At 38.5% G+C, this 20,835-nt stretch overlaps 1 long non-coding RNA gene across 1 annotated transcript in view; it reads left to right on the top strand.

Moving 5' to 3' along the window:
- Positions 1 to 18,096: 18,096 nt before the first annotated feature.
- Positions 18,097 to 20,835, top strand: part of LOC129144986 (uncharacterized) — a 60,405-nt gene continuing 57,666 nt past the window's right edge. The window contains exon 1 of the long non-coding RNA XR_008549927.1: positions 18,097 to 18,115. This is a non-coding gene — a long non-coding RNA (uncharacterized LOC129144986). The remainder of the gene's footprint in view (positions 18,116 to 20,835) is intronic.

A 20,835-nucleotide genomic window follows, 5' to 3' on the forward strand; every position in this document is an offset into this window, starting at 1 on the left:
TGAGCCCTGAGCCCAGAGCACTGTTCCCTATTTTGGGGTGGGGGCGACAAGTCCCCATCTCTAGCATTCAGAAACATCAATCCCTCCTCTCAGCATCTGCAAGGGACCGCCCGTCCACCTGGATACTGACAGATTTCATCATGTATACCAAGTTGTGAAAAGTTGATCCCAGAAAATGAGATTGACTGGAGAAATAAGTATACCAGCAGAGATTTGCATGTCTACTCTGCTTTTATATAGTTGGATGACCTTGGGCAATGCCAGTTAACTCTTCAAATCTAATCTGCAAAATGGGCACATGGTTTCAACGCTACTGATTGCAGGTTAGCCTGCTGGGACCTTCAAATGTAGCTTAGCTCTGCTTTTTATATCATTAATTATAAAAATATGGAAGTCAGTATTTGTCATCCTAAAATAAGAATGGCCCATATGTTAGGATTTAAACATAGAATAAAGTTTGCATGTCTCGCTCCCTGTTACCTCCAAATCCATCCCCTCTGGGCTGACATATTTTTTGTTTGCTCTGAACTTGGAAATAGAATGTTTGTAGCTCTGAGACTCTTCTTGTTTCCTTCTTTTATGGGAACAGTATAACATACACTTCTATTTTGGACAGAGACCTTCTGTTTTGAAAGTTTTGGGGAAAGAAAGGCCTGCGGCCCTTTGTCAATACAGCATATGTCAGTGTGAAGTGGAATTAATTTTTCTGGAAAAAGAGAATGTGTTTATCTTTAACCTTTAAAGGTGTGATAGCTGAGGACAGATAGTATTGCTGAGAACCCCAGGGAAGCTGGTTTTATGGGTGATAAAATGTGTGGTACAGAGCAGATGCAGGCTGAGTTTTCTCTATAAGGGTCTAGGTGTGAAGTGGGAACTGGCACCATTTCTGGAGGATGCTCTGTGGCTGCCTCACTGGCAGAGGAGGCTACAGACCTTGTGGGCTTCCATCATCCAGACAGATGGAATGCTGCAGACCACCAAAAATTGTACCACCTGTTTTATAGGTCCACATTACCTAAAATATAGTTTCTCATGAAATTAAACAAATGAATTGTGTTTTGACTCTTTGGATTCTGATTTCTCTGATTATCCTTGGGCAGAGGTTGCAGTGGAAAGTACAAGAACTCCAGGGCAGACTCAGGACTTTGGGCCCACCCAACCTTGACTAAACTCTATTTCTCCTTCTGTATAATGGGAATAATTAACATACAATTACTCAAAGAGCTTAAATATGGGAAAGACATTGTATGTATCTGGAAATCAGGAGGTACAGAATCCGTAGAATCTAAGTTGGCTATTTTTATTATGAAAATAAGATAGGCATCCTTTGAGAAAAACTCCAGCCACCCAACCATGAACATCATTTCTGATTGTCATTTTTGATCATTCTAAATAGGATAACAATTCTCTTCCCCCAGACTGTCTTTATTAATCAGCCAATCAAAGGCCCAGAAAAACAATCTATTTATCCTTTCTTCTGATAAATGGGATAGTTTGCTGAGTGCAGATATGTAATATGGCATCTTCACAAGTTAGATTTATGTGTAGGTTTCACTGAGGGACATATATAGTTATGAAACCTGAAATGCTTGTTTAGACTCCAATTCAACTTCTCTCATCGTGAAGTTAAGTAAACTGAGACCTTGTGGGTTCAAATTACCATTCCTCAGAGTTATACGTGACCTCAAAAGAAGCAGCTACCAGGTTACAGAATGCATGTGAGCTACAACATCCTGACAGGTCTATTCCTTTCCTACGTTTCTTCATCTCCAGAAAGCTGACCACTACCAAGGTCAGCCCAGGATCTCTGAGCACTTAGAAGGTGCAGCAGTTTCTCTTTCATATCAATGGAAACCCAACTCCCTGAAGCTCCTACTCTCACTCTAGCCCTGGAGTAAAGATCTTGTATGATTCTTCTTCTACCCACCGGAGTCTTTCACCTTCCCCTTCCCTCTCTTGGCTACTGCCTAGAGCTGGCCTCTACATGACTATCAGAAGGAAGCAATGGGATTTGGCAGCAGATAGAATGAGCTCAGGCTTCCGATTTGTGAAATATAGTTAAGAGTCACCACCTCAATATAAAAAAGAAAATTTAAAAACTAAAAATAAGTGAGTTTCCTCATCAGGAAAACCTAAGTCAACATTGTTACAAAAATATAAAAATAGGGCCTTCCTGGTGGCACAAGGGGTTAAGCACAGCACTGTGAAGCTATCTGCAGCCTCTGCTACATGAGTTCGATACCCGGACTTCCAGGGAGCAACCCACATGGCACAGCAGACCTCTCCTGACTCGCCCCACTGCTCCCCTCAGCAGTGTATTTCATTCAGTCTGCCTGTTCTGTTCCCCACTCTGTCTCTGGTGGATCCTTTCATCTCCCTACACCTCTGCCCTATACCCCAGCTCTTGTATGCATAAATAAATAAATCTTTTAAAAATATGTAAAAATATGTACAGAAATCAGGAATGCCATCTCACAGGCATACTGTAAGAAGGTGTAGCAACCCCAGTGTTTCTTTGCTGCCTCCCTTCTCTCTTTTCTGAACCATTATGATTTAACCAGAAATGTAGTGCTCACCGAACTATGGAGGGATGATGGGTAGAAATCCAAGAGTTAAGTCTTTTTTCATAGTTAAAGATAAAGCCCAAAATTAAGAAAATGAGAAGAGAGATCTGTTGTGTTTTATTCATACTTAAAAAAAAAACTGTTGCATAATTACTTTGCCTCAAAGCAATATAATTAGAACTTATAATTCTTATCCCATTATAGTAGCTTTGAGCTTTAACAAATTTTAAAGTTAAGCAATATTTTTATGACCCATTATGTTTATAAATGAAAGGAAAAAATAAAAATACAATACAGCTGCAATTTAAGTAATGATTGCATTATCGATCACCCTTTCCCCACTGCTGGCTACAAAATAAAAGCAAGGTCGTAGAGTTGTAGATAATATTCATAACTTTGCGATGAGTTTCCTTTTTTTTTTCTACAAGTCACAAAAATCTAAGACCTTAACAGATGATTTGACATGTAAATTTTAAAACAAACTTAATTGAGGACCAACACAATCTGACAGTTGTCAGATAGATAAATGTATAAATTTTTATATAAATATTTTATATATTTTATATAATTTTTATATATTTTATATAAATATGTTTTTATATTTATAAAAATATAATTTTTTCCTTTATGGCACTAATTTGTTTCCAGCATCTGGGAAGGATGGGGACTGTTGCAGCTGCTGGAAATGACAAAGTATAAAGGGCCAGGAGATAGGGCACACCTCCCCTTTGTCTGTTACTGAGATTTGTTTGAGCCTAACTAGCATGGCCCTAGATGGGGGCACACTGGGAGTTCCCAGCTGCTGGAGAAACAGGCTAAGGAGTGGAAAGGGTGTGGGCAGAAGCTTGTGACCCCCCAGAAGGCAAGTAGGAAGCACCTCTGTTTTCAGAAGGTTAGAACAGCAAATCCAACTCAACTGGAGACTGAGATTGTGTCTGTTTAAGATGATCAAAGGTACAAGGACTGAGATCATCGGGTCTGGAGGCAAAGAACTTTACAACAGGTAGTAAAGGTAGGAACCACAGTATTTATCAAGAGTTCTGAGTAAAGGTGCCAGAAATTAGATCCTTCCACAAGAAACAAAGAAAAGCAGAGCTGAGCATCCAACCAAGAGGTGGTAAGAAAGCCCAGTGACACACTGAGGGCACTCTGGGGAGGCTCATTGGTGACTGCTCCTTACTCCAGCCTCTGGGGCTTGCTGGTGCACTTCTTGCCTTAGCTGGGAAATGCACAGCTTGTCCGCAGGCCTAGGTCCTGAGCCCAGCAGGCTAGGACACATGCAGCAGCTTTGCTTTAGTGATCTAGTGTGTCCTCAGCATCTCACCCTGATCTGCTCCTGTGCAACTTCATGGTACCTCTCTTGTTCAAATAAGATGCTCACACAGGGGTGCCAAAGATTAATTATTTAGTGTCAAGAAAGGGTGGTATTTTTGATGACGAAGAGCTTCATGTAACTGCTAAATGTTATTATAATTAGGGAGCAAAGCAGATAGATTTATCCTGCATCTACTAATTAGGCAAGGAAGTAAATTAATTTTTCCCTATCCATGCTCCTTTGGCTTGTTGGTTATTTTTATATCAAGTACAAGGAGAAAGCCTTATCTCTGTCAGTATGGATTATATATGCTGTGCTCCTCTGTCCAACTAATTTAGATAAAACTGGATCCGCCCTAGAGAAATTTCATTTGAGGGAGTGGTGGTGGGAGGAGGAGATAAGACCTCCTTGTCTGAGTGAGTTATAAATAGCAGACAAATAAATAGAATGTCCCAGCTGCTGTTGGGGGGAGGGGGCTGTGTGTGTGTGTGTGTGTGTGTGTGTGTGTGCGCGGTGCGCGCGCGCGCGCATTTTCTCCTGTTACTGTATAATTAGCATGAGTCACTGTCCTCTCAGCTGGGAGTGTGTGAGGACAGAAGACAGCCAGGCCTGGGACTGAGGAAGGTGCTATTCTTCATTGAGTTTCCCAGAGACAGGAGTTCCAGAAAAAAGTAGGGATATAAACAGCATCTTGGTGCTAGTGGGGTGACCAGGGGGGAAGGAGCATCATTGATTGCTCTTTGGAGCCCACACACCAGACACTATGAGTATATGTGTGACATCTGCATTTCATTTCCTTATTGGGCCACATTCTCCAGAAGGTTCAATTGCTGCCAGCCCATGATTGTCCCATCGCTATTCCTATTGCATGTACCTTCCAAGGGATTTTCTCCTGGTCGCTGGTGCTGCCCATGCTGGCAAGCCCCTAGACAACCTCATTCCCCATCTGGCCTGTAATTCCCACTTGCAGATACAGGCGATGGCTTTCCAAGACTGGCTCCATTTGAATGAAACCTGCTCCATTCTGGGGTGATACTTAGAGAGGGATGCTACTCTTGTGATCATGGGAAATCATTCTAGTGCTCTGTATCTTCTTCCCTGTCTGTTACTTTATGCCCTGCAAACCTCCCCCTCCCCCCCCCCACACACACTCATTCACCCAGGCAAGCACATTCCAGCTTCCCAAACTAGCAGGAACTCTATTGAACTGCCTCAGGCCCATTGCTTAGACACATTCTGACCTATATTTGTTCTGCTCTGCTTTGCAATGCTGGAAGATTCCAAGAGAGGGTCCAGACAGGAGTGATGTAAGCAAGTCATCTGAAGTACAAAGTTTAAGGAAGTGCTCATTCATAGAAGCTGATCCCTCACTCAGGTAACCCTAAGAGTAAACATCCTTGTGCATCAAGTACTTGCCCAGGGTGTCTCATTTGCCTCTCCCTAGGCCAAGCTCTGCTTCAGGGCTCCCAGATTTTAATCAAGAAAGGAACATTGATGAACTAAATAATGGACCCAAAGATGTATAGGTCCTAATCCCTGGAATAGTTCCTTGTGAATGTTATCTTAATTTGCAAAAAGGATATTGATTAATTGTATATAGATACTGATTAAGAATCTCGAGATGGGGGAAATTCTTCTGGATTATTCTTTTAGGTTGTAAATGTGATCAGTGTATTTATATGAGAGAAGCAGAGGGGCATTTGACTACTGAGATAGAAGAGAAGGGTGATGTCATAATGGTAGCAGAGAAAATGAGATTTGAAGTTGCTATTTTTAAAGATGGAAGAACACACCAGTAAGGATTGGAGACATCCTCCAGTAAAAGGAACAAATTTCCCCCAGAGCCTTCAGAGAGAGCATGACCTTGCTGACAGATTTGACCTGCTAAGAACTGTAGAAGTGTGAGCATTTGTTATCTTTTATTATGACTTGATATTATATTGGTTTAAGGTATATAGCATAGTGATGTAATATTTGCATATTTTATAGAATGACCGTAATAAATATAGTTAACATCTATCACCACCTAGAGCTAGAAAATGTGTGTGTATTCTTTTTTTTTTTTAAGATTTATTTATTTATACAAGCACTGGGTACAGTCAGAAGTGCAGGAAGGTGAGAGAATTCACCAGAGCCAGAGCAGGGAGCAGAACGGGCAGACTGACAAAGTACACTGCTGAGGGGAGCAGCGGGCGCGGCAGGAGAAGTCAGTGCGCTATGTGGGACCCTTGCCAGTGGCCAGGGATCCAACCAGTGCTGCAGAGGCTGTGGGCAGCTTTGCAGCCCAGAGCTTCACTGCTGCGCCACTGGGGAGGCCCTGTGTGTATATTCTTTTAAACCATTTTGTGGCAATTTATTACAGCATCCACTGGAAGCCCAGCTCTTCTCTGTCCGTAATGTCCCTTAAACTCTCTGAGATGCTTGACATCATGCCCCAGAAAGGAAAAGAAAGAAGAGTTCCACAGTAGAGTGAAACTCTTGATTTCCTTCCTGACTCTGACTCCCAAACCTTTACCCTATTGCTAGATATTTGCCTTTTGCAGCTCTGAAGCTCAGAATTGACACAGATGGTGAAGGTGAAATGCCTGGGTAAGGGGCCAGCAATGAGGGAATCTTGGTAAATATCACAACGTGCTTTATTTCCACAAAGGCAGTGAGCAAGGCATTTTATATACTGCGATATTTACCCATCAAAGCAGTTCAGTTCACCCTCAATATGCAAATAAGTAAACAGAGTAGGAGAGAGTTAATTTATTTGTTCTAGTCTCACAGTTAATAAATAGCAAAATGGGGATTCTCTTTTACCCTAACTCTTGTTTTCTCCTTCAAGCCAGGAATTTAGAGCCTCCTCCTGGAACTTGCAGGATCTGGAGTTTAATATCTGGAGTTTAATAATGAGCTCTGGATTAGGAAAAATAATGTCTGCACAGTCAGTTGTGAGGCAGTTGTGTTCTTGTTGTTCCACCTGTGCTAATTACTGGTGGGGTAGAGTTAAAGTCCTTACTACTGCATGGAGGTCTTCTGTGATGTGGCCCTGGCATCTTGTCTCACAGGGCGTGGTCAGTGTCTCGCTATCATTGTGCTCCACAGCCCCAGTCTCCTCACTACCCTGACTCACGTGCCCCATCTGCTGTGGTTCCAGCAGACATATTTGCTGTTAACACGCCTTCTTCAATGAATGTAAGCACTGAATCCAAAGAGCCTCTCTGGCCATATAGCTCTTCGGTTACCCTTTAGGCAATGAGGCGCCCTTCTTGGTGACCTGGGGTTTCCACCTGAAGCCCTAGCTCACTCCTCAATAATTGTTTACTTTCCTTCTTTCTGCAACAGACAGAATCTGTATATTATGAATTCTGTATTTTTCCCTTAAGCGACTTGCACAATGCCTGGTACAAAAAGGTCATTCGATAAATGTTCAATGAGTGAATGAATTAATACAAAAATATAATGAAGTAGCATGTTATTATTTATGGTAAATTCTGGTATCTCCAAACAACACCATCTAAGACTTGCCCCAGGGTGAGCTGAAGCCTAAGAGAATATTTTCGAGGATAAATTCCATCTGACCCTTTAGAAATGAATGAGGGAGCACAGCAGTGATTTTTGTTTTTCCTTCTTGGTTTTTACATTTCATTTCAGTAACTATATCCCATCTCACCCACAGTGGAGCTGTATGTCTTGTAGAGCACATCGATACAGAATGAGTGTGCCTGGGAGATTATGTGGAGAATTGAAGATGAACATCAATTTACTTGGGCCTGAAAATAAAAGTTTCATGACAAGAAAAATCAGTAATGTGAATCTTCCCTTGAACTCAGAAGTAGATGAATGAATGAGTCTAAGTAGTGACACTTTAAAAATATTTAATATGATCGGGGGAAGTGGAAGAAAACTCTGTTAGGCCAGTCATGGTGGAGGTGGGGCTGAGAGAGGAAGTGTAGGCATGAAACATAGCTAGGAAGCCTCTTCTTCCTTCCTTCTATTGTACTTCTCCCACATTCACCCTATGGTGACCCTAAAGTGTACACTGTTCAGGAAATTCATATTCTAAGAGTCATATTTAAGAGTCTTATCCCTTCATTCTTTTACCATCAGAATTATATATCTTAGTCCAAAAATTCTGCAATTCCAAAAGCTAGGCAATCTTGGAGGGAGTGAGTTGAGGGAATAATGACGAAGTGAGTGGGGAATAAGTTTTGATCCTTGATCACAGAAAAACAAGCCTTACAAAAGATATTTGGCCTAAGGATAAGTCAAAAAAGACCTACGTACAGAAGCATTTTCTGTTTCCAGATTTAGTGGGAATAGAAACATGTGTAAGTCAGGTGGAGTAGAGCAAAGAGCATGTCTCCTGGGAGCAGACTGGCCCTGGGCTCCTGTCTCAGCTCTCACACTTGCTAATGGGACTACAGACTAGGAAGGGAATCTTGCCTCGACCTCCCTGATAGAAGAGTGCTCATCTCCTCTGTGAAGAAGGGCCATGTCTAGTGCACTTGAGAGGTAATGTGTGCCTCCTCTGACATGCACACTGGATGAACCACAACCAATAATTTCTGCTTTCCCTGTGATCACTTGTCTGCCCATTTAGATGTACAAATACCACTGTGTGACATGCCAATGGCTTAGGATAGGCTTTATCAATTTACTTTCATGACATTATCCTTTCTGACTGTATCCCAGGAAGTTAATGTTAATTTCTGTGTAGGTTAAATTATAGATTTGCTACATTATTGTGAATTCTTTTACAACATTTTCTGAGACCATGTTAGAGATTTACCTCCCATATTTCCCTCTCCTTGGGATTTAGGATATTAGAGGATAACATTGAATTTGCTTGCAGATAGCTGTTATTGACCTTCAAATCTTAGTTGAGTTTTTGTACCAGAAATTCATCATGAGTGTGTTTACATATATGTATATATACATCCACATGCACATATACAAACATATATACACATACACATATATGTCTGAGTGTTTGTGTGTTTATACACACACAAACTTGAATAAGTGGCTCTTAAGTTGATGTGAGCACCAGAGGAGTAATCCTATATTGACTACTTTTGGATTCTCAGGAAGCTCTTGATAATTTTGAAATAGTTATATACAAAATGCTGTTATTTTTGGCACTGCCACCTTCTTTGTCAGGGATTTTCTGTTGCAAGGAGCAGACACTCATTCAGAGAAGCTGAAGGAAAAAGGGAACAACTTGTTGGGAGTATAAACTCTTTAGACCATGGGATCTTCTATTTCAGACTCTCCCTGCTCCAAGGGTCCCATGGTCTCTTGTCTCAGTGCAAACTGGTATCTTCTGCAAGACTTCTAGTTCTTCCCATGGATTCTATGTCCTTATTCCCTAAGTGTGTGGCTTCCATGTACTGTGATTCCAGTCACATCTGGCACCAACCTTCGGTTTCAGCTTCACATACAGTGCAGAGCAGACATCTGATGCATTTTGGTTTCCCAGAGCAAAGTTTAATGCAGAAAACAAGAAAGAGTTTTCTTAGGTTGGCCCAGGTCCCATCTACTGTGGACAGGGATAAGTTCAAGGTCACAGAGTTACATGTTTCGTGACACATTAAGACCTAAGGGGAATTAATTTGCATTTTTAGTATGGAAAGTAAAAGTACATGATCCAACATTCTACAAAATAATATGAGAATTTTAAAATTGATCTTTTGAGAAAAGAGTGTTAAAATTGTTCTGTATCTATTATCCACATACTGTGTTGGTGAGACTGTAAAGAAAGAATTCTGCATATGGAAACAAATAGCCACAAAAATGTCTAGTGAAGCATTAATAAAAGTGCAAAGAAAGATAAATTTTTAATTTTCAGGAATAATAAAATGATCAGTCAAACTATTACCTGTTTCTGATGAACTATTTAACCACTAAGGAAACAGGAGGTTTTGTGTAAGCGTGATAACCATCCCTTGTTAGGTTAAAAAAAAAAAAAAAGATGCAAAATTGTACATATAGTATAACCTAAAATAGGCTAAGAATAAGCATTAATGAAATGTAAAATTCAGTAAAGCAAAATGCTCACACCTGGTAACTTTGGCATTTGGATCTACATTTTCTCTTTTCCTCTAAATTTTTATGATTTATAAATTTTGAATTATGACTGTATATTATACTAAAATTATTCCTAAATCCTGTGACTATTTAAAAGAATCTTTCTGACTTCCTCTCCCATTTTAATTCCTTCATTGGGATTGGAAACATAAGCTGAGACATGAGAAAAGAGGAGGTAATAAGCAGAGTTATGATGATAGAAGGTTCAAGAAGTAGATCTGGTGAGATCCAAATGTGGCAAGAAAATGATCTTAAACAGGACTTCATTTTGCTAAATAACAATTAACCTTAGGCCCTTTTTAGATTTCTTAATCCTTTTTTTTTGTAGCTAAATGATGATTACTAAGTCTACATGTCTCCAAACCCTCATTAAGTCCTCTGTTGAAATCCTCTGAAATTGCAGCATTTGAGAGACACATTTTGCTACACAATCACAAGAAACCTTATAAAATGTCATTGATCACTTGTTTCTTCTTGGAGAAAAATTTTAATTACAGTTATTGGAGATCTATCAATACAATCTAAAATAGCAACCAAACTGGCAGAATTTTAAGCTGGCTCTGAATAAGGGTGGTGATTAATTTGCATTATAATAATGCCTTCCCACAACTTCTTCTGTCCCAAAACACATTTTCCTGAAAAGTCAGGCTTCTTCATGAATGTCTTTCATCTGCAAACCCCATTTGGAAACTAATGATCTATAAGGTAAATTTTAATATCTTGGTGAAGAAAGAAATGTCAACATATACTGTTACAGACAATAGTCTGTTTTTGAAGCACACATATCATCTATGTCACTATCATTTGCAAAGTTTTATTTTATTTAAATTAAAATAAAATTTATTCATCTATTAAATAAATGTATTCATTTATTTATTCAACAAATGTTTGTAGAAAAGATTATTAGAGAACTATAAAGGATATCTTGCCACTGGGCCAGGCAGAACTATATCTAGGTGCTGGGGACAGTAGCTACCAAGTCAAAATCACTGCCCTCATGGACCTTATATTTCAGTGGAAGAGAATGAAGAAGCATATGCATATAATACATACAATGGTATCATATATACTGTGTGTGTGCATATATAGCATAACACTGCATATAAGTATATGATACATACATGTCATGACAATAAATGTAAATACTGGGCCTCCCTGGTGGTGCAAGGGGTTAAGCACAGCACTGTGAAGCTATCTGCAGCCTCTGCAGCACAAGTTTGATTCCTCACTGGCCAGGGAGCTACCCACATTGCACAGCAGGCCTCTCCTGTCTTGCCTGCTGCCCCCTTAGCAGAGTATTTCAGTCAGTCTGTCTGTTCTATTCCCCACTCTGTCGCGGGTGAATCCTCTCGCCTCCCCCCACCCCTGCACCTCTGACCTGTACAAATGAATAAAAATCTTAAAAATAAATAAATGTGAATACCTCTGTTGAGCCACACACCATGGAGACTGCTAAAATGGGTTTGGGAGTCACATAGACTTGAGTTTAAACCCTGGTTCAGCTAAGTACTAATTTCGTAGATTTCAGCAAGACACAATCTCCCTCTGAAAAATCCAATTTGAGAAGGGGCAAAAGACAAGATCAGCGATGGCAGGCCAGCACTCTTACAAGGCAGCACAGAAACAACAGTCTGACACTGACACCCACTGACAGTGGCTGTAATGATGGCAGCAGTAGGGTCTACAGAAGGGAGGGGTGTAAACACTGAGTAATGGTAAAGAAGAAGGGGCTGTTCGCCTCAGTGATGGAATCATCAAGCAGGAAAGATTGGGGAATGGGAAGCCAATTATACCTGTGTTGTTTCCTATTTCTCCTAATTATCGTTCTCCAGGCTTTGTGGTCAAAGAAATCAGATCTGGCCAAAATTAGAGAGGCTGACAGAGCCCACCCTGCTTCACTTATTCAAAAAACTTGAGAAGCTATTATGGAGACATCACTGCTAACCATGGTAGTAGCCACATTATGATTTTGCCTTTTATGAACTGAGAGCCAGAGACCCAGACCTATCTTGTCAATTTTATCAAGGAACCTGAGAGTAGGAATCTTAGGACTTTCAAAAATTGAAATTTTTATGATAAAATTTCAAATTGCATCCTAACAAAAGCATTATTAATAATCTACATAGTCTAGGTATAATTTTGACTGATTAATTAGGCAATCTACTCAAAGAAAGCATCCACAGACCAAATTCACATAATTCTGAGCACCCACAGTTGACATAACATTTGCTGACAAAATCTAGGAAGGAAAATACAACCTTTACCTGAGTATTTTTGCCATAGACAGTGTCATGTCATCTTACACCATCTTATTTCATAATAGTAGCAATGATTTAGGATGAAAGTTTTATGTATTCATTTAAAAGATGAAAAAACTGAGGCTCAGAATGTTGAAGTAATTTTCCAAAGACTGAGGCATTGATTGCAGTAACCTGCCTTTGTCCACTCCAAATTCTGTGCTCTATTTGCCTACTCTGAGATATCACTTGCATTTCACCATTATAACAGATTACCTGACAATTTTCCAAGGTACAAAAGAACTTAGACAGTGTTCAAGGATGTTTGAGGTTTAGACACAAAATGAGTTAAACAAATCAAATGAACAAATGAATTCAGCATGAAAATTCTGATCCTAAAGGATTTGATCTGTGTTTTTTTTTCTCTGATCCCCCATCTGCTGGTTTAGGTACCCTTGGACACCTCATGGGTCAGAACACCCAGGTTTTCAATGAGACCACAAACTGCTCACTCCCTCTCTCCTTAGCCTGTGCTTTGATCTCTCTCAAATGGGAAATTGTGATTATTATTATTATTTTTTAAAGAATGTGTCTTAGATCTCTTTTTATACATGAAAATCGAAAGCCTCTCAAAGATTGACATGTCGTTGAATGGAGAAATGGAAGTCTTTCGGCTTTTAAGATGTTCTTGACAAACATTGCAAAGAATCTGCTGAAAGGGACTTTAGTCTGGAAATCAGGCAGTCAATATCACCACAAGAGATGTGATAAAGAAGAGGATTTAGCAAAGGTTAAGAAGAAGCAAGCCTCTTTATTTTCCATGACAATAACTTCCAGGATAGTTCACATTATTGAGGACAACTTATGAGTACCTTATAGATTTTTAACTTGTATGCACATCCTTGTAGATGGAAAGGACTTTTTAAGAACACTCCCAACACTGAGGCTCTGTACTTCCATTTTTCAGATTTATGGACTTGAGATCTCTGGTACTCACTATTCTTAAATCAGTGTTTCTGGTATTCTGTAGTTTCATTTTGGAGAATTTCCTTATTCCATATTTGTAATAATCCATGTTTCTCTGCAACTCAAACATTTTAGTATTTTTTTCTTTTGGAAATCTCTGCTTTTTTTTTAAGATTTATTTATTATGCATACAAGAGCTAGGGTACAGGCCAGAGGTGTGGGGGTTGAAGGGCAGGTAAGAAGACTCACCAGAGACAGAGAGGGGAACAGAACAGGCAGATCTACTGAAATACACTGCTGAGGGGAGCAGCAGGCGAGACAGGAGAGGTCTGCATCACCATGTGGTTTCTCCCTGGCCGGCCAGGGATCGAACTCGTATTGCAGAGGCTGAGGACTGCTTCATAGTGCTGTGCTTGACCACTTGCACCATCAGAGAAATCTCTGCTTCTTATGCCTCTTATCAGGGCAAATGTACGTTACCTTCAGGTCACTAAGTTAGCTCTATCACCTTTGTGGAAATATTTTTCCCTCTGAACTTCTAGAAACATCTATAAACTGGAACCAATGTCTCACTAACATTCTTAGTTTTGAGTATTGGAAAAAGTAACAATAGACAAAATACAACCTCAACATGTCACCCACATTTACATGTTTAGGATGAAATTCTCATTAAATTTCTATTCTCCTTTTCTGATCACTGTGATAGAAGAAGAGGTCAGTGTTACTTCTCAGCTTCCCAGTGGAGCCCTCCATTGCTCCCAAAACAATATACACCCCTTAGGAATCCCTTTTCCGATATGCATTACAAAGACTAAGGGTTGTCCCAAAGTGCTACCAAGTTTAACTAAGTTTAACTCTAGAGTGCAGCATTTTGAATTTATTATTGCAGTCACTGCATTTTAGTAATGGTATAGTGCTGGTGGTCAATGACCAGCACAGGCCTGGATGTTCTTGTTTACTCTCTGATGTTGCTCTTAGAATAGCTTATAATATTACCATGTAGCAGAGTTCAATTGCACCCACATTTTCCCCTGTAAAGAGAAAATATGCAGAAGTATGCCATATTTTCATTTTTTCAATGGAAAGATAATTACAATGTTGTCATTAGTGATGTTATCTTTCTTGATTTTACATTATTCTTTTATTCTCTCCAGTGGGGAGAGCTTCTGTTCTATTGCTTTGGGACTAGGTCCTATTCTAACTGCTTTAACTATTCCCACCTGACCATGGCAAGTGGTTTTTGCATCTTCTCTCTCTCTTTTTTAAAGATTTATTTTTATTTATACAAGAGCTGGGGTAAAGCCTAGAGTCGTGGGAGGGTGAGAGAATTCACCACAGACAGAGCGGGGAGCAGAACAGGCAGATGGACCAATAACACTGCTGAGGGGAGCAGCAGGCGAGACAGTAGAGGTCTGCCTCGCCATGTGGGATTCTCCCTGGCTGGCCGGGAATCGAACCGACGCTGCGGAGCTGCCATCAGCTTCACAGCACTGCTCTCAACCCGCTGCACCACCAGGGAGGCCCTGCATCTTCTCTTTATGGCCAAAATCAAGTCATAATTCCAGAAACACATCACCGGAAAGAGATTTAACACTATTGATAACACAGTGGATATTTGTTTTTGAAGCACTAACCTTCTAGTCATCAATCAGGTGACAACTCCTATTCAGCATGTTTTCTGGTCCTCAGAGCATCCTCAGAGCACATGTTCTTGTCCTCACATGTGTCATGGGCCCCACTGATTTAAAAAGCACAGTTAAACCAAGTCAAGCAGAAACTGGATGTGGGCATGGAATGCTTGAGTGGCTAATCCCAGGGCCCCAAATATTTCACTTTCTGTGATCAATTATTTAGTGTCTAAGAAACTCAGGGGGGGATTGCAATTGATAATAAAATAAAATTTATTAATTAAAAAAAAAAAAAAAGAAACTCAGGGCTGACCCTCAATATTACCCAGGTTATTTTCTCACTGGTTAGGGTGTGTATAGGAGGGAGACAGATCAATACACTTTCTTTTCCAAATACTTTCAGATAAAGAGAGAGAGATGAAATGAGATATTAGCAGTTTCTCATTCAACTTAGGAGATCTTAGATATTCACCCTGCTTGGTGCTACAAAAAAGATGAATTCCATGGAAGTTAATATTTGTTGCATTGCCCCCAGATGAGAAAATGCTTTGCTGTTCCTTATCATTCACTGAATCATCTATTTTTCTCCTTGTATTCCAGCTTTATTATATATACCATACTAATAATTTTAAAAGAAGTCAAGTTTTATGTGCTGATTTGCTAAGTAGGGATGAATTTTTTAAAATAGTATTGGTAAATCACTGTAACAACAAAATTGAATAGTCAAACTTTTCCCAAATTTGACTTGATTTCCATTGTTATTTGCTTATTTTACTTAGTTTTTATTGTATTTTTTTTATTCAAGTACTGTTGGTTTATAATACTGGTTATGATTTATGGGAATAGGTGCACACCTCTTCAGAAGTATGTTATGCATCATATCTATCACCAAAGCATCCATAGTCCTCCACACAGTGCACCTCTCCCCTTTTCTTTTCACTCCTACCCTCCCCCTTTGATAGTCTCAATTCTAGTCATATTTCTTGGATCTATTTGTTTTAAATTTTTCTGTTCCTTTGGTGTTTTTCTCTGTAGTCCACATGTGACACCATCCTATATTTATTTCTCTTTCTCCTTTTGATTAATCTTACTTAGCACAATCCATTCCTGTTATATCCATGCTACCACAAATGGCAAGTTTTCAACTTTTTATAGCTGTGTAGTATTCCAATGTGTAAAGATCCACATTTTCTTAATCTACTCGTTTTTTCCTTGAACACTTAAGTTATTTCCATATGTTAGCTATTGTAAATGGTGTTGCCGTGACCACAAGAATGCATACATTCCTTTGAATTAGTGTTTTTGCATTCTTTGGGTACATACCTAGAATGGAATTGCTGATCATATGGTTGATCTCTTTTTCATGTTTTGAGAAAACTACATAGTGTTTTCTATAGGGATTGTATTAATCTACATTCCTGCCTACAGTTTATGAGGTTTCCTTTTTTTTTTTTCCATTTTTCTACATAATTGCTAATCCTATGATTTCTGGCCTTTTTGACATGGGCCATTCTCACAGGTGAGAAATAGTATCTCATTGTGGTTTTGATAAGTGATGTGAGCATTTTTTTCATGTGCATATTGGTATACCTTCATTGGAGAAGTGTCTATTTAGTTCTTCTGCCAGTTTTTTGATTGGGTTGTTTTCATCATTTTGTGAAGCTGTATGAGTTCTTTGTAGATCTTGGATATTAACCCATTGATGGATGTAGATCTTGGATATTAACCCATTGATGGATATATGTATGGTGTGCAAATATTTTCTTTCCATTCAGTAAGGTGTAATTTGTTTCAATAATAGCTCCTTTCACATGCTGATATTTTATAGTATGATGTATTTCTACTTATTTAATATTGCTTTTGTTTTCCTTGCCACTGTAGTCTAGTCTCCAAGACATCACTAAATGCTATGTTTCCTGGTGTGCTTTGTCTGTTTCCTCTATGATTTCAAGTCTTATATCCAAATATTTAATCCATTTTTGAGTTAATGTTTGTATATGATGTGAGATAGTGATCTAATTGAATTCATTTTTATATGGCTGTCCAGTTTTCCCAAAACCATTTGTTTTAAAAAGGAAGCCATTATTTTATTTTTTGAGCATTAGCATCTGAATTGTGGGAATGATTATTTATTGGTTCCTGTAGCCAGTACATCTTTTAAAGTCTGACTGTATATATAATAGTGATAAGATATCTAGAAAGGGCAAGTTTAAAGCTTTGCAAGTTTTACAGTTAGTACTCTGAACACTTTGAATATGGTGAATCACAAATAAATCACCATTTGGATTGACATAATTCAAATTTGAATGGTGTAAACAAGAAGCTAAAAATTCCTTGGAATTATCTTTAATATAAAGTCATTGCTTAAAAAATAATAATATGGAAAATATTTTATCTTTAAAGATAATGTACAATGTATTTGGGAAAACAACATTACAGATCAGTAGATTTTTTTAGGCAATAAAGAAGTTTCTATACAAAACAAGTTAAATTGATTGAATATTCTGTTTCAAATTTACCTCTACAGAGAATGAAGGCATGTGTGGGGTCACTGCAGACAGCCATAATGTGTGGGTGACATTACCTCCTAACATTGGATCTGAAGGTAGCACATTGAACCAAATAGGATTATTTTTGAATCTTAAAGTTTAATGTTTTTGTCTTGTTAAGTTTTGTGTTTACTTGGAATTGTTACTCTTTTCTTCCTTCTTATTTCTCCTTACTGGAAAATCGGAAAACCTATCTGATATATATCCCATGATTATATTTTGGGACCATATAGTTTGTATTGTGCACCTACCATGTGTCAGTTTTTATTTTTCTATGCTGTTAGGGAGATTCTGTGTAGAATAAACTGTCATCACTTTTTTCAAAAAAGGGAAAAAAGGAAGAGGAGTGTAAGAAGAGATAAATGTGAAAACGAAACACAAGAGCAATTGAAAAATTTTTAAAAGCTTAACTTTTTTTTCTTTGGAAATATTAACAAGGTACACCTCAGGCAAGATTGAACAAGAAAATTAGAAAATACAAATAAATACCAAATGAAATGGAGTGATAATTCAACACATTAGAGATTGAAACATATTAAAACAACAATTAGAGAAGAGGAAACTAGATAGCATGCATATGAAAAGTTGTTCAAACTCATTAGTATTATGAAAAATGCAAATTAAAACAACACTAAGATGTCTCTTTAAATCTCAGAATTATAAAATTGAATGATGCCATATGTTGCCATGGATTAAGAATAATGGGAATTAGAACACATGGATCTACTGTGAGTAGACTACGTCTACCAACCTAGAGAGTAACCATACAGTACCTGATCAAGTTAAGTATACACATGTTTCATGATTCAGCATTTACACTCCTGATTTTATACTCTGTGATAGTTTATAGATCATTTTGCAATGGGATGCAGAAATATTTGGTCAAACATTATTCTTGGCTATTTATGAAGGTGTTTTTGGATGAAATTGACATATATTTATTTTTAAGAATTATTATTATTGTTATTACTATTATTATTGTTGTTTGTGTAGAAGAACTGGGGTGCAGGCCAGAGGTGAAGGTGGTAAGAAGCTTCACCAGAGTCAGAGTGGAAAGCAGAACAGGCAGATGTACTGAAATACACTGCTGAGGGAAACAGTGGGTGAGACAGGAGAGGTATGCTGCACCATGTGGGTTAGCTCCCTGGCCTGGGATAGAACTCAGGCTGTAGAGGTGATAGTGCTGAGACTTAACCCCTCCTAGGCCAGCAGGGAGGCCCCAAGATTGACATTTAAATTGATAGACTAAGTAAAGCAGATTGCCTTCCATAATTTTGATGGACCTCAACAAATCAGTTCTTTAACTGAATAGAACTAAAATATTAATCCTTTCCCGAGTAAGAGAGAATTTTTCCTGCCTGAAGTCTTCTAACTGGGACATCAATATTTTCCTCCCTTTGGCGGATAACTGAAACATTGGTTTTCCCTGGATTTTGAGCTTGCCATCTTTTAGTCTAGCACCACATAACATCAGTTCTCCTAGGTTCTGGTTTGTAACTCACTCTATAGATCTTGGAACCACCATAATCATTTGAGCCAATATTTTATAATAAGTTTCTTTATCACAGTCTATTCTGTTTTTCTAATTGAACATGCACTTGTGTAAAACAGCACAAATTTTGCAAAATGGATGCATTTGTGCAAGGATATGGCTTTTCATTAAACAGGAAAATACATGCTAAATATATTAGCATTTTGCATAATGTGGGAGAGGAAAATAGAAACAGACTGTGTTAAGATATGAGGGAATGAATAAATAATTGAATTAATTAAACAAATAACTGGATAGTTTTGCACAGACCAGAGGAAATAATGTCTCAAAAACTAAGTAGTACAATGAATTCAATTTTCTGCTCTTTAAGAGGGATAAAGTAAATCTGATAGCATCTAGTATCTAATTAGATTGCTTTAGACAAGACAACAAAAATAAGCCATGCATCCCAGAGTCAAAGATGTGCAGATTCTTAGAGCTGGAGGGGACCCTCTGGACTATTAGGTCAATGTGCTACATGATGCAGAGTTGTCTGCTTCTCAAACCCCTCTAGGAAGTGGCTGTGCAGCCTGTGACAAAGTTTGGGTGGGGATTAAATTCAGATACCTGCAGCAGAGACAGGTGTCTTAAACATCTCTTTCAAAATATGACTGAAAAATCTATCTCCTCGTGGTTCCTAGCTTTGGACCTCATAACTTCTGGATTTCTTTTTCCTAAATTCTTTGCCTCATTGTGGTCTCAACATAACACCAGAGATGTGAGAAACTGTTTTTATATTTAAATCTTCATTGTCATGATGGTGGTTGTGTTATGAATGTTTGGATAAAAGATCTCCCTTCAGCCTCCAGATCGCACTGTAAAACATGAAAATATAATTTTGTAACTTACAGAGTCATCCATGTGATGCATGAAATTACCTTTAAATTCTTTCCTAGATGGACTGGAAGTGTAGTTAGGAACCTCATAAATGAATAGCATTAGGGATCTGCATTGAAATAATTTCCAGAGAAAACATAAAGATGCATGATTTGCTATTTTTTTTAAAATTCTCATGGGTCATGGATTCTAGTCAGAATGTAAACATCAGATAGAAATGAAATTGGATGAAATTCAAAACTAGATCAACAAATCTGAGATTTTATCAGTCATGGAGGTGATTATGTTCTCTGTCATTGGCGACCAGTCACTTAAAAGTAAGAATGACACAGCTTTGCTCTTAAAAAAAGTTGATTAGATAAAATATTATGCAGTAACTATAGAGCAAAATACCAGATAACCCAAACACCATTAAAACACAACGAGCATTTCAAAGGAATTATTTCACCAACAGCAAATAAAAGGACTGGAAAAATGCAGATAGCTTTGTCTTAAAAGCATGAAAGGCCTAAAAAAAAAAAATACTGAAGATCACTGGACCAACTCACTGGCTAAAAATAAGAGCACAAAGTATAGAACAGCATGCTCTGTCATGGATCTCTTCCCAGGAACCAGGAGGGAGGCAGAGCTCTGCAAGCATACTGGAGGGAGGGGGGTTGAGACAGAGCCAGGGTACAGCACATCAGGGATCAGACAGACTTATCTCTGTCACACACACAGGGAGATGCTGGCCTTCCTCTGTGCATCCCTGACAAGCAACTGAGATGTGAGAAGTCTTTGGTGACACTGAGTGTTGCTAGGATGGAGCTCAGATTCACCAAAGCTGCAGGTCTTAGGTTTACTTTTCATGGACCCTTCTAAAAGTCTGATAAAGATATAGGCCCCCTCCTCAGAATAATTTTTTTAGAGGCATGCTATTTAATACTTAAGATTAGAAACTACTCTGAAAAGTAGTTATCAAAGTGTTTTTACAGTAAAATTGATTATTGTTAATGCATCACTTAATGATTTTTGACAAATACATATATCACAGTAACCACCGTGAAAAACAAGACTTAAACCAGTTCTATCGCTTCAAAAAATTCCTCATGTCTCTCATCTAACCCCCAGCCTTGGCACCTACTGGTTTGTTT

Source organism: Talpa occidentalis, unplaced genomic scaffold (genome assembly GCF_014898055.3).
Source record: "Talpa occidentalis isolate TD23 unplaced genomic scaffold, MPIMG_talOcc4v2.1 talOcc4.8, whole genome shotgun sequence".
Taxonomy (NCBI): domain Eukaryota; kingdom Metazoa; phylum Chordata; class Mammalia; order Eulipotyphla; family Talpidae; genus Talpa; species Talpa occidentalis.